The sequence below is a fragment of the Schistocerca cancellata genome, unplaced genomic scaffold (genome assembly GCF_023864275.1).
Source record: "Schistocerca cancellata isolate TAMUIC-IGC-003103 unplaced genomic scaffold, iqSchCanc2.1 HiC_scaffold_766, whole genome shotgun sequence".
In the NCBI taxonomy this organism is placed as follows: domain Eukaryota; kingdom Metazoa; phylum Arthropoda; class Insecta; order Orthoptera; family Acrididae; genus Schistocerca; species Schistocerca cancellata.
In genome coordinates, this window is record NW_026046777.1 from 1 (window position 1) to 13,731 (window position 13,731).

Below are 13,731 nucleotides of genomic sequence, written 5' to 3' on the forward strand. Positions count from 1 at the left end.
AGCCAGGTGAGAAAGCCTCCGTCGGTCCAGCAGGACACTGCCACACCCCGCGGCCACACGCACCAAACGAATGACAGGCGGTGCACCGAGCAGCTGTGTTGTGCGCCGCACCTACGCTCGGCAGTCTCCTATGAGACGCCGAGCCGAGCGCGCACTCCGCGCCACCTTCGAGGTGGAAGGACGTGCTTTGCGTCAAATGTGCCACGGAAAGCGGCGATTGCGTGTGTTGCGAGAAGAGGCGAATGCCTCTTGTGTGGTGCGGCTACAGTATAAGGACGCCAACGGCCATACCATGTTGAATACACCGGTTCTCGTCCGATCACCGAAGTTAAGCAACATCGGGCCCGGTTAGTACTTGGATGGGTGACCGCCTGGGAACACCGGGTGCTGTTGGCTCTCTCATTTTTTCATTTTTACGTCGCTGCACCTGCCAGCCCTCTTTTCATACTAACTTTCAGGTGTTGACAAAGATGCTTCCACAAGCATTTTAAACTACTGTATCAAACGTAGGATACGAAATTACAGTAATGAACTCAGTTTCAGCAAGAATGCGCGGAAGAAGAGTGCTACAACGCCTCGGAAATAACAACACACTACGAATCGACAGATGAGTTTTGAAATACGTCAGGGCCTACTGTTTTGTAGCAGTGCTAAATTCCACAATGTAAATAAACAAAAAAAAAAAAAAGAAATAAAATCTTCCGTTCTCGTCCGATCACCGATGTGAAGCAACAACGGTAGTACTCGTATGGATGAGCGCCTGGGAACTCTGGCTGCCTTCATTTGTCGCTTTTTAGTCGCTACTCTTGCCAGCCCTCTTCCCATACCACCTTTCTGTCGTGACAAAGAGACTTCCTCAAGCATTTTAAACGGCCGTCAGGTACGAAACTGCAATAATTAACTCAGTTTGAAGGAGAATGTGCTAACCAAGTTTGCCAGGAAGTCTTTGAAAACGACAAAACACTACGAATCGGGCGGTATGCTCCGAAATACGTTAGCGCCTATCGTTCTGCAGCGGCGTGCAGCTCCAAATTCGATTTGTAATCATAAATTTATTCTTTTGTCGTCTCGCCTCCTCCCGCAGACGTTTCTCGCGCTTGTGCTGTCATATGGACCGCGACCCGAGCGGCAGCGAGCGGCAGTCGAGCAAAGTCGGGACAAGTCGGGACGGGAGGGGGGGACAGGCGCGAATGCAAATGCACCGCGCAAATTACGCAAATATCTGGAAGCGCGGCGTGTGTCAGCCAGGTGAGAAAGCCTCCGTCGGTCCAGCAGGACACTGCCACACCCCGCGGCCACACGCACCAAACGAATGACAGGCGGTGCACCGAGCAGCTGTGTTGTGCGCCGCACCTACGCTCGGCAGTCTCCTATGAGACGCCGAGCCGAGCGCGCACTCCGCGCCACCTTCGAGGTGGAAGGACGTGCTTTGCGTCAAATGTGCCACGGAAAGCGGCGATTGCGTGTGTTGCGAGAAGAGGCGAATGCCTCTTGTGTGGTGCGGCTACAGTATAAGGACGCCAACGGCCATACCATGTTGAATACACCGGTTCTCGTCCGATCACCGAAGTTAAGCAACATCGGGCCCGGTTAGTACTTGGATGGGTGACCGCCTGGGAACACCGGGTGCTGTTGGCTCTATCTCATTTTTTCATTTTTACGTCGCTGCACCTGCCAGCCCTCTTTTCATACTAACTTTCAGGTGTTGACAAAGATGCTTCCACAAGCATTTTAAACTACTGTATCAAACGTAGGATACGAAATTACAGTAATGAACTCAGTTTCAGCAAGAATGCGCGGAAGAAGAGTGCTACAACGCCTCGGAAATAACAACACACTACGAATCGACAGATGAGTTTTGAAATACGTCAGGGCCTACTGTTTTGTAGCAGTGCTAAATTCCACAATGTAAATAAACAAAAAAAAAAAAAAGAAATAAAATCTTCCGTTCTCGTCCGATCACCGATGTGAAGCAACAACGGTAGTACTCGTATGGATGAGCGCCTGGGAACTCTGGCTGCCTTCATTTATCGCTTTTTAGTCGCTACTCTTGCCAGCCCTCTTCCCATACCACCTTTCTGTCGTGACAAAGAGACTTCCTCAAGCATTTTAAACGGCCGTCAGGTACGAAACTGCAATAATTAACTCAGTTTGAAGGAGAATGTGCTAACCAAGTTTGCCAGGAAGTCTTTGAAAACGACAAAACACTACGAATCGGGCGGTATGCTCCGAAATACGTTAGCGCCTATCGTTCTGCAGCGGCGTGCAGCTCCAAATTCGATTTGTAATCATAAATTTATTCTTTTGTCGTCTCGCCTCCTCCCGCAGACGTTTCTCGCGCTTGTGCTGTCATATGGACCGCGACCCGAGCGGCAGCGAGCGGCAGTCGAGCAAAGTCGGGACAAGTCGGGACGGGAGGGGGGGACAGGCGCGAATGCAAATGCACCGCGCAAATTACGCAAATATCTGGAAGCGCGGCGTGTGTCAGCCAGGTGAGAAAGCCTCCGTCGGTCCAGCAGGACACTGCCACACCCCGCGGCCACACGCACCAAACGAATGACAGGCGGTGCACCGAGCAGCTGTGTTGTGCGCCGCACCTACGCTCGGCAGTCTCCTATGAGACGCCGAGCCGAGCGCGCACTCCGCGCCACCTTCGAGGTGGAAGGACGTGCTTTGCGTCAAATGTGCCACGGAAAGCGGCGATTGCGTGTGTTGCGAGAAGAGGCGAATGCCTCTTGTGTGGTGCGGCTACAGTATAAGGACGCCAACGGCCATACCATGTTGAATACACCGGTTCTCGTCCGATCACCGAAGTTAAGCAACATCGGGCCCGGTTAGTACTTGGATGGGTGACCGCCTGGGAACACCGGGTGCTGTTGGCTCTATCTCATTTTTTCATTTTTACGTCGCTGCACCTGCCAGCCCTCTTTTCATACTAACTTTCAGGTGTTGACAAAGATGCTTCCACAAGCATTTTAAACTACTGTATCAAACGTAGGATACGAAATTACAGTAATGAACTCAGTTTCAGCAAGAATGCGCGGAAGAAGAGTGCTACAACGCCTCGGAAATAACAACACACTACGAATCGACAGATGAGTTTTGAAATACGTCAGGGCCTACTGTTTTGTAGCAGTGCTAAATTCCACAATGTAAATAAACAAAAAAAAAAAAAAAGAAATAAAATCTTCCGTTCTCGTCCGATCACCGATGTGAAGCAACAACGGTAGTACTCGTATGGATGAGCGCCTGGGAACTCTGGCTGCCTTCATTTATCGCTTTTTAGTCGCTACTCTTGCCAGCCCTCTTCCCATACCACCTTTCTGTCGTGACAAAGAGACTTCCTCAAGCATTTTAAACGGCCGTCAGGTACGAAACTGCAATAATTAACTCAGTTTGAAGGAGAATGTGCTAACCAAGTTTGCCAGGAAGTCTTTGAAAACGACAAAACACTACGAATCGGGCGGTATGCTCCGAAATACGTTAGCGCCTATCGTTCTGCAGCGGCGTGCAGCTCCAAATTCGATTTGTAATCATAAATTTATTCTTTTGTCGTCTCGCCTCCTCCCGCAGACGTTTCTCGCGCTTGTGCTGTCATATGGACCGCGACCCGAGCGGCAGCGAGCGGCAGTCGAGCAAAGTCGGGACAAGTCGGGACGGGAGGGGGGGACAGGCGCGAATGCAAATGCACCGCGCAAATTACGCAAATATCTGGAAGCGCGGCGTGTGTCAGCCAGGTGAGAAAGCCTCCGTCGGTCCAGCAGGACACTGCCACACCCCGCGGCCACACGCACCAAACGAATGACAGGCGGTGCACCGAGCAGCTGTGTTGTGCGCCGCACCTACGCTCGGCAGTCTCCTATGAGACGCCGAGCCGAGCGCGCACTCCGCGCCACCTTCGAGGTGGAAGGACGTGCTTTGCGTCAAATGTGCCACGGAAAGCGGCGATTGCGTGTGTTGCGAGAAGAGGCGAATGCCTCTTGTGTGGTGCGGCTACAGTATAAGGACGCCAACGGCCATACCATGTTGAATACACCGGTTCTCGTCCGATCACCGAAGTTAAGCAACATCGGGCCCGGTTAGTACTTGGATGGGTGACCGCCTGGGAACACCGGGTGCTGTTGGCTCTCTCATTTTTTCATTTTTACGTCGCTGCACCTGCCAGCCCTCTTTTCATACTAACTTTCAGGTGTTGACAAAGATGCTTCCACAAGCATTTTAAACTACTGTATCAAACGTAGGATACGAAATTACAGTAATGAACTCAGTTTCAGCAAGAATGCGCGGAAGAAGAGTGCTACAACGCCTCGGAAATAACAACACACTACGAATCGACAGATGAGTTTTGAAATACGTCAGGGCCTACTGTTTTGTAGCAGTGCTAAATTCCACAATGTAAATAAACAAAAAAAAAAAAAAAGAAATAAAATCTTCCGTTCTCGTCCGATCACCGATGTGAAGCAACAACGGTAGTACTCGTATGGATGAGCGCCTGGGAACTCTGGCTGCCTTCATTTGTCGCTTTTTAGTCGCTACTCTTGCCAGCCCTCTTCCCATACCACCTTTCTGTCGTGACAAAGAGACTTCCTCAAGCATTTTAAACGGCCGTCAGGTACGAAACTGCAATAATTAACTCAGTTTGAAGGAGAATGTGCTAACCAAGTTTGCCAGGAAGTCTTTGAAAACGACAAAACACTACGAATCGGGCGGTATGCTCCGAAATACGTTAGCGCCTATCGTTCTGCAGCGGCGTGCAGCTCCAAATTCGATTTGTAATCATAAATTTATTCTTTTGTCGTCTCGCCTCCTCCCGCAGACGTTTCTCGCGCTTGTGCTGTCATATGGACCGCGACCCGAGCGGCAGCGAGCGGCAGTCGAGCAAAGTCGGGACAAGTCGGGACGGGAGGGGGGGACAGGCGCGAATGCAAATGCACCGCGCAAATTACGCAAATATCTGGAAGCGCGGCGTGTGTCAGCCAGGTGAGAAAGCCTCCGTCGGTCCAGCAGGACACTGCCACACCCCGCGGCCACACGCACCAAACGAATGACAGGCGGTGCACCGAGCAGCTGTGTTGTGCGCCGCACCTACGCTCGGCAGTCTCCTATGAGACGCCGAGCCGAGCGCGCACTCCGCGCCACCTTCGAGGTGGAAGGACGTGCTTTGCGTCAAATGTGCCACGGAAAGCGGCGATTGCGTGTGTTGCGAGAAGAGGCGAATGCCTCTTGTGTGGTGCGGCTACAGTATAAGGACGCCAACGGCCATACCATGTTGAATACACCGGTTCTCGTCCGATCACCGAAGTTAAGCAACATCGGGCCCGGTTAGTACTTGGATGGGTGACCGCCTGGGAACACCGGGTGCTGTTGGCTCTATCTCATTTTTTCATTTTTACGTCGCTGCACCTGCCAGCCCTCTTTTCATACTAACTTTCAGGTGTTGACAAAGATGCTTCCACAAGCATTTTAAACTACTGTATCAAACGTAGGATACGAAATTACAGTAATGAACTCAGTTTCAGCAAGAATGCGCGGAAGAAGAGTGCTACAACGCCTCGGAAATAACAACACACTACGAATCGACAGATGAGTTTTGAAATACGTCAGGGCCTACTGTTTTGTAGCAGTGCTAAATTCCACAATGTAAATAAACAAAAAAAAAAAAAAAGAAATAAAATCTTCCGTTCTCGTCCGATCACCGATGTGAAGCAACAACGGTAGTACTCGTATGGATGAGCGCCTGGGAACTCTGGCTGCCTTCATTTATCGCTTTTTAGTCGCTACTCTTGCCAGCCCTCTTCCCATACCACCTTTCTGTCGTGACAAAGAGACTTCCTCAAGCATTTTAAACGGCCGTCAGGTACGAAACTGCAATAATTAACTCAGTTTGAAGGAGAATGTGCTAACCAAGTTTGCCAGGAAGTCTTTGAAAACGACAAAACACTACGAATCGGGCGGTATGCTCCGAAATACGTTAGCGCCTATCGTTCTGCAGCGGCGTGCAGCTCCAAATTCGATTTGTAATCATAAATTTATTCTTTTGTCGTCTCGCCTCCTCCCGCAGACGTTTCTCGCGCTTGTGCTGTCATATGGACCGCGACCCGAGCGGCAGCGAGCGGCAGTCGAGCAAAGTCGGGACAAGTCGGGACGGGAGGGGGGGACAGGCGCGAATGCAAATGCACCGCGCAAATTACGCAAATATCTGGAAGCGCGGCGTGTGTCAGCCAGGTGAGAAAGCCTCCGTCGGTCCAGCAGGACACTGCCACACCCCGCGGCCACACGCACCAAACGAATGACAGGCGGTGCACCGAGCAGCTGTGTTGTGCGCCGCACCTACGCTCGGCAGTCTCCTATGAGACGCCGAGCCGAGCGCGCACTCCGCGCCACCTTCGAGGTGGAAGGACGTGCTTTGCGTCAAATGTGCCACGGAAAGCGGCGATTGCGTGTGTTGCGAGAAGAGGCGAATGCCTCTTGTGTGGTGCGGCTACAGTATAAGGACGCCAACGGCCATACCATGTTGAATACACCGGTTCTCGTCCGATCACCGAAGTTAAGCAACATCGGGCCCGGTTAGTACTTGGATGGGTGACCGCCTGGGAACACCGGGTGCTGTTGGCTCTATCTCATTTTTTCATTTTTACGTCGCTGCACCTGCCAGCCCTCTTTTCATACTAACTTTCAGGTGTTGACAAAGATGCTTCCACAAGCATTTTAAACTACTGTATCAAACGTAGGATACGAAATTACAGTAATGAACTCAGTTTCAGCAAGAATGCGCGGAAGAAGAGTGCTACAACGCCTCGGAAATAACAACACACTACGAATCGACAGATGAGTTTTGAAATACGTCAGGGCCTACTGTTTTGTAGCAGTGCTAAATTCCACAATGTAAATAAACAAAAAAAAAAAAAAAAGAAATAAAATCTTCCGTTCTCGTCCGATCACCGATGTGAAGCAACAACGGTAGTACTCGTATGGATGAGCGCCTGGGAACTCTGGCTGCCTTCATTTATCGCTTTTTAGTCGCTACTCTTGCCAGCCCTCTTCCCATACCACCTTTCTGTCGTGACAAAGAGACTTCCTCAAGCATTTTAAACGGCCGTCAGGTACGAAACTGCAATAATTAACTCAGTTTGAAGGAGAATGTGCTAACCAAGTTTGCCAGGAAGTCTTTGAAAACGACAAAACACTACGAATCGGGCGGTATGCTCCGAAATACGTTAGCGCCTATCGTTCTGCAGCGGCGTGCAGCTCCAAATTCGATTTGTAATCATAAATTTATTCTTTTGTCGTCTCGCCTCCTCCCGCAGACGTTTCTCGCGCTTGTGCTGTCATATGGACCGCGACCCGAGCGGCAGCGAGCGGCAGTCGAGCAAAGTCGGGACAAGTCGGGACGGGAGGGGGGGACAGGCGCGAATGCAAATGCACCGCGCAAATTACGCAAATATCTGGAAGCGCGGCGTGTGTCAGCCAGGTGAGAAAGCCTCCGTCGGTCCAGCAGGACACTGCCACACCCCGCGGCCACACGCACCAAACGAATGACAGGCGGTGCACCGAGCAGCTGTGTTGTGCGCCGCACCTACGCTCGGCAGTCTCCTATGAGACGCCGAGCCGAGCGCGCACTCCGCGCCACCTTCGAGGTGGAAGGACGTGCTTTGCGTCAAATGTGCCACGGAAAGCGGCGATTGCGTGTGTTGCGAGAAGAGGCGAATGCCTCTTGTGTGGTGCGGCTACAGTATAAGGACGCCAACGGCCATACCATGTTGAATACACCGGTTCTCGTCCGATCACCGAAGTTAAGCAACATCGGGCCCGGTTAGTACTTGGATGGGTGACCGCCTGGGAACACCGGGTGCTGTTGGCTCTATCTCATTTTTTCATTTTTACGTCGCTGCACCTGCCAGCCCTCTTTTCATACTAACTTTCAGGTGTTGACAAAGATGCTTCCACAAGCATTTTAAACTACTGTATCAAACGTAGGATACGAAATTACAGTAATGAACTCAGTTTCAGCAAGAATGCGCGGAAGAAGAGTGCTACAACGCCTCGGAAATAACAACACACTACGAATCGACAGATGAGTTTTGAAATACGTCAGGGCCTACTGTTTTGTAGCAGTGCTAAATTCCACAATGTAAATAAACAAAAAAAAAAAAAAAGAAATAAAATCTTCCGTTCTCGTCCGATCACCGATGTGAAGCAACAACGGTAGTACTCGTATGGATGAGCGCCTGGGAACTCTGGCTGCCTTCATTTATCGCTTTTTAGTCGCTACTCTTGCCAGCCCTCTTCCCATACCACCTTTCTGTCGTGACAAAGAGACTTCCTCAAGCATTTTAAACGGCCGTCAGGTACGAAACTGCAATAATTAACTCAGTTTGAAGGAGAATGTGCTAACCAAGTTTGCCAGGAAGTCTTTGAAAACGACAAAACACTACGAATCGGGCGGTATGCTCCGAAATACGTTAGCGCCTATCGTTCTGCAGCGGCGTGCAGCTCCAAATTCGATTTGTAATCATAAATTTATTCTTTTGTCGTCTCGCCTCCTCCCGCAGACGTTTCTCGCGCTTGTGCTGTCATATGGACCGCGACCCGAGCGGCAGCGAGCGGCAGTCGAGCAAAGTCGGGACAAGTCGGGACGGGAGGGGGGGACAGGCGCGAATGCAAATGCACCGCGCAAATTACGCAAATATCTGGAAGCGCGGCGTGTGTCAGCCAGGTGAGAAAGCCTCCGTCGGTCCAGCAGGACACTGCCACACCCCGCGGCCACACGCACCAAACGAATGACAGGCGGTGCACCGAGCAGCTGTGTTGTGCGCCGCACCTACGCTCGGCAGTCTCCTATGAGACGCCGAGCCGAGCGCGCACTCCGCGCCACCTTCGAGGTGGAAGGACGTGCTTTGCGTCAAATGTGCCACGGAAAGCGGCGATTGCGTGTGTTGCGAGAAGAGGCGAATGCCTCTTGTGTGGTGCGGCTACAGTATAAGGACGCCAACGGCCATACCATGTTGAATACACCGGTTCTCGTCCGATCACCGAAGTTAAGCAACATCGGGCCCGGTTAGTACTTGGATGGGTGACCGCCTGGGAACACCGGGTGCTGTTGGCTCTCTCATTTTTTCATTTTTACGTCGCTGCACCTGCCAGCCCTCTTTTCATACTAACTTTCAGGTGTTGACAAAGATGCTTCCACAAGCATTTTAAACTACTGTATCAAACGTAGGATACGAAATTACAGTAATGAACTCAGTTTCAGCAAGAATGCGCGGAAGAAGAGTGCTACAACGCCTCGGAAATAACAACACACTACGAATCGACAGATGAGTTTTGAAATACGTCAGGGCCTACTGTTTTGTAGCAGTGCTAAATTCCACAATGTAAATAAACAAAAAAAAAAAAAAAGAAATAAAATCTTCCGTTCTCGTCCGATCACCGATGTGAAGCAACAACGGTAGTACTCGTATGGATGAGCGCCTGGGAACTCTGGCTGCCTTCATTTGTCGCTTTTTAGTCGCTACTCTTGCCAGCCCTCTTCCCATACCACCTTTCTGTCGTGACAAAGAGACTTCCTCAAGCATTTTAAACGGCCGTCAGGTACGAAAACTGCAATAATTAACTCAGTTTGAAGGAGAATGTGCTAACCAAGTTTGCCAGGAAGTCTTTGAAAACGACAAAACACTACGAATCGGGCGGTATGCTCCGAAATACGTTAGCGCCTATCGTTCTGCAGCGGCGTGCAGCTCCAAATTCGATTTGTAATCATAAATTTATTCTTTTGTCGTCTCGCCTCCTCCCGCAGACGTTTCTCGCGCTTGTGCTGTCATATGGACCGCGACCCGAGCGGCAGCGAGCGGCAGTCGAGCAAAGTCGGGACAAGTCGGGACGGGAGGGGGGGACAGGCGCGAATGCAAATGCACCGCGCAAATTACGCAAATATCTGGAAGCGCGGCGTGTGTCAGCCAGGTGAGAAAGCCTCCGTCGGTCCAGCAGGACACTGCCACACCCCGCGGCCACACGCACCAAACGAATGACAGGCGGTGCACCGAGCAGCTGTGTTGTGCGCCGCACCTACGCTCGGCAGTCTCCTATGAGACGCCGAGCCGAGCGCGCACTCCGCGCCACCTTCGAGGTGGAAGGACGTGCTTTGCGTCAAATGTGCCACGGAAAGCGGCGATTGCGTGTGTTGCGAGAAGAGGCGAATGCCTCTTGTGTGGTGCGGCTACAGTATAAGGACGCCAACGGCCATACCATGTTGAATACACCGGTTCTCGTCCGATCACCGAAGTTAAGCAACATCGGGCCCGGTTAGTACTTGGATGGGTGACCGCCTGGGAACACCGGGTGCTGTTGGCTCTATCTCATTTTTTCATTTTTACGTCGCTGCACCTGCCAGCCCTCTTTTCATACTAACTTTCAGGTGTTGACAAAGATGCTTCCACAAGCATTTTAAACTACTGTATCAAACGTAGGATACGAAATTACAGTAATGAACTCAGTTTCAGCAAGAATGCGCGGAAGAAGAGTGCTACAACGCCTCGGAAATAACAACACACTACGAATCGACAGATGAGTTTTGAAATACGTCAGGGCCTACTGTTTTGTAGCAGTGCTAAATTCCACAATGTAAATAAACAAAAAAAAAAAAAAAGAAATAAAATCTTCCGTTCTCGTCCGATCACCGATGTGAAGCAACAACGGTAGTACTCGTATGGATGAGCGCCTGGGAACTCTGGCTGCCTTCATTTATCGCTTTTTAGTCGCTACTCTTGCCAGCCCTCTTCCCATACCACCTTTCTGTCGTGACAAAGAGACTTCCTCAAGCATTTTAAACGGCCGTCAGGTACGAAACTGCAATAATTAACTCAGTTTGAAGGAGAATGTGCTAACCAAGTTTGCCAGGAAGTCTTTGAAAACGACAAAACACTACGAATCGGGCGGTATGCTCCGAAATACGTTAGCGCCTATCGTTCTGCAGCGGCGTGCAGCTCCAAATTCGATTTGTAATCATAAATTTATTCTTTTGTCGTCTCGCCTCCTCCCGCAGACGTTTCTCGCGCTTGTGCTGTCATATGGACCGCGACCCGAGCGGCAGCGAGCGGCAGTCGAGCAAAGTCGGGACAAGTCGGGACGGGAGGGGGGGACAGGCGCGAATGCAAATGCACCGCGCAAATTACGCAAATATCTGGAAGCGCGGCGTGTGTCAGCCAGGTGAGAAAGCCTCCGTCGGTCCAGCAGGACACTGCCACACCCCGCGGCCACACGCACCAAACGAATGACAGGCGGTGCACCGAGCAGCTGTGTTGTGCGCCGCACCTACGCTCGGCAGTCTCCTATGAGACGCCGAGCCGAGCGCGCACTCCGCGCCACCTTCGAGGTGGAAGGACGTGCTTTGCGTCAAATGTGCCACGGAAAGCGGCGATTGCGTGTGTTGCGAGAAGAGGCGAATGCCTCTTGTGTGGTGCGGCTACAGTATAAGGACGCCAACGGCCATACCATGTTGAATACACCGGTTCTCGTCCGATCACCGAAGTTAAGCAACATCGGGCCCGGTTAGTACTTGGATGGGTGACCGCCTGGGAACACCGGGTGCTGTTGGCTCTCTCATTTTTTCATTTTTACGTCGCTGCACCTGCCAGCCCTCTTTTCATACTAACTTTCAGGTGTTGACAAAGATGCTTCCACAAGCATTTTAAACTACTGTATCAAACGTAGGATACGAAATTACAGTAATGAACTCAGTTTCAGCAAGAATGCGCGGAAGAAGAGTGCTACAACGCCTCGGAAATAACAACACACTACGAATCGACAGATGAGTTTTGAAATACGTCAGGGCCTACTGTTTTGTAGCAGTGCTAAATTCCACAATGTAAATAAACAAAAAAAAAAAAAAAGAAATAAAATCTTCCGTTCTCGTCCGATCACCGATGTGAAGCAACAACGGTAGTACTCGTATGGATGAGCGCCTGGGAACTCTGGCTGCCTTCATTTGTCGCTTTTTAGTCGCTACTCTTGCCAGCCCTCTTCCCATACCACCTTTCTGTCGTGACAAAGAGACTTCCTCAAGCATTTTAAACGGCCGTCAGGTACGAAACTGCAATAATTAACTCAGTTTGAAGGAGAATGTGCTAACCAAGTTTGCCAGGAAGTCTTTGAAAACGACAAAACACTACGAATCGGGCGGTATGCTCCGAAATACGTTAGCGCCTATCGTTCTGCAGCGGCGTGCAGCTCCAAATTCGATTTGTAATCATAAATTTATTCTTTTGTCGTCTCGCCTCCTCCCGCAGACGTTTCTCGCGCTTGTGCTGTCATATGGACCGCGACCCGAGCGGCAGCGAGCGGCAGTCGAGCAAAGTCGGGACAAGTCGGGACGGGAGGGGGGGACAGGCGCGAATGCAAATGCACCGCGCAAATTACGCAAATATCTGGAAGCGCGGCGTGTGTCAGCCAGGTGAGAAAGCCTCCGTCGGTCCAGCAGGACACTGCCACACCCCGCGGCCACACGCACCAAACGAATGACAGGCGGTGCACCGAGCAGCTGTGTTGTGCGCCGCACCTACGCTCGGCAGTCTCCTATGAGACGCCGAGCCGAGCGCGCACTCCGCGCCACCTTCGAGGTGGAAGGACGTGCTTTGCGTCAAATGTGCCACGGAAAGCGGCGATTGCGTGTGTTGCGAGAAGAGGCGAATGCCTCTTGTGTGGTGCGGCTACAGTATAAGGACGCCAACGGCCATACCATGTTGAATACACCGGTTCTCGTCCGATCACCGAAGTTAAGCAACATCGGGCCCGGTTAGTACTTGGATGGGTGACCGCCTGGGAACACCGGGTGCTGTTGGCTCTATCTCATTTTTTCATTTTTTACGTCGCTGCACCTGCCAGCCCTCTTTTCATACTAACTTTCAGGTGTTGACAAAGATGCTTCCACAAGCATTTTAAACTACTGTATCAAACGTAGGATACGAAATTACAGTAATGAACTCAGTTTCAGCAAGAATGCGCGGAAGAAGAGTGCTACAACGCCTCGGAAATAACAACACACTACGAATCGACAGATGAGTTTTGAAATACGTCAGGGCCTACTGTTTTGTAGCAGTGCTAAATTCCACAATGTAAATAAACAAAAAAAAAAAAAAAGAAATAAAATCTTCCGTTCTCGTCCGATCACCGATGTGAAGCAACAACGGTAGTACTCGTATGGATGAGCGCCTGGGAACTCTGGCTGCCTTCATTTATCGCTTTTTAGTCGCTACTCTTGCCAGCCCTCTTCCCATACCACCTTTCTGTCGTGACAAAGAGACTTCCTCAAGCATTTTAAACGGCCGTCAGGTACGAAACTGCAATAATTAACTCAGTTTGAAGGAGAATGTGCTAACCAAGTTTGCCAGGAAGTCTTTGAAAACGACAAAACACTACGAATCGGGCGGTATGCTCCGAAATACGTTAGCGCCTATCGTTCTGCAGCGGCGTGCAGCTCCAAATTCGATTTGTAATCATAAATTTATTCTTTTGTCGTCTCGCCTCCTCCCGCAGACGTTTCTCGCGCTTGTGCTGTCATATGGACCGCGACCCGAGCGGCAGCGAGCGGCAGTCGAGCAAAGTCGGGACAAGTCGGGACGGGAGGGGGGGACAGGCGCGAATGCAAATGCACCGCGCAAATTACGCAAATATCTGGAAGCGCGGCGTGTGTCAGCCAGGTGAGAAAGCCTCCGTCGGTCCAGCAGGACACTGCCA

General features: G+C 51.0%; 11 non-coding genes across 11 annotated transcripts; all 11 read left to right on the top strand.

Moving 5' to 3' along the window:
• The first annotated feature begins 277 nt into the window (after positions 1 to 277).
• On the top strand, positions 278 to 396 carry LOC126143075 (5S ribosomal RNA). The gene has a single exon (XR_007529604.1). It is a non-coding gene; the product is annotated as a 5S ribosomal RNA (ribosomal RNA).
• Positions 397 to 1,519: 1,123 nt separating this feature from the next.
• On the top strand, positions 1,520 to 1,638 carry LOC126143088 (5S ribosomal RNA). The gene has a single exon (XR_007529615.1). It is a non-coding gene; the product is annotated as a 5S ribosomal RNA (ribosomal RNA).
• A 1,125-nt stretch (positions 1,639 to 2,763) lies between these two features.
• Positions 2,764 to 2,882, top strand: LOC126143100 (5S ribosomal RNA). Its single transcript, XR_007529626.1, has one exon. It is a non-coding gene; the product is annotated as a 5S ribosomal RNA (ribosomal RNA).
• Positions 2,883 to 4,008: 1,126 nt separating this feature from the next.
• LOC126143111 (5S ribosomal RNA) lies at positions 4,009 to 4,127 on the top strand. The gene has a single exon (XR_007529636.1). It is a non-coding gene; the product is annotated as a 5S ribosomal RNA (ribosomal RNA).
• Positions 4,128 to 5,251: 1,124 nt separating this feature from the next.
• LOC126143112 (5S ribosomal RNA) lies at positions 5,252 to 5,370 on the top strand. Its single transcript, XR_007529637.1, has one exon. It is a non-coding gene; the product is annotated as a 5S ribosomal RNA (ribosomal RNA).
• A 1,126-nt stretch (positions 5,371 to 6,496) lies between these two features.
• On the top strand, positions 6,497 to 6,615 carry LOC126143077 (5S ribosomal RNA). Its single transcript, XR_007529605.1, has one exon. It is a non-coding gene; the product is annotated as a 5S ribosomal RNA (ribosomal RNA).
• Positions 6,616 to 7,742: 1,127 nt separating this feature from the next.
• LOC126143078 (5S ribosomal RNA) lies at positions 7,743 to 7,861 on the top strand. The gene has a single exon (XR_007529606.1). It is a non-coding gene; the product is annotated as a 5S ribosomal RNA (ribosomal RNA).
• A 1,126-nt stretch (positions 7,862 to 8,987) lies between these two features.
• On the top strand, positions 8,988 to 9,106 carry LOC126143079 (5S ribosomal RNA). The gene has a single exon (XR_007529607.1). It is a non-coding gene; the product is annotated as a 5S ribosomal RNA (ribosomal RNA).
• A 1,125-nt stretch (positions 9,107 to 10,231) lies between these two features.
• LOC126143080 (5S ribosomal RNA) lies at positions 10,232 to 10,350 on the top strand. The gene has a single exon (XR_007529608.1). It is a non-coding gene; the product is annotated as a 5S ribosomal RNA (ribosomal RNA).
• A 1,126-nt stretch (positions 10,351 to 11,476) lies between these two features.
• On the top strand, positions 11,477 to 11,595 carry LOC126143081 (5S ribosomal RNA). Its single transcript, XR_007529609.1, has one exon. It is a non-coding gene; the product is annotated as a 5S ribosomal RNA (ribosomal RNA).
• Positions 11,596 to 12,719: 1,124 nt separating this feature from the next.
• LOC126143082 (5S ribosomal RNA) lies at positions 12,720 to 12,838 on the top strand. The gene has a single exon (XR_007529610.1). It is a non-coding gene; the product is annotated as a 5S ribosomal RNA (ribosomal RNA).
• Positions 12,839 to 13,731: the final 893 nt, after the last annotated feature.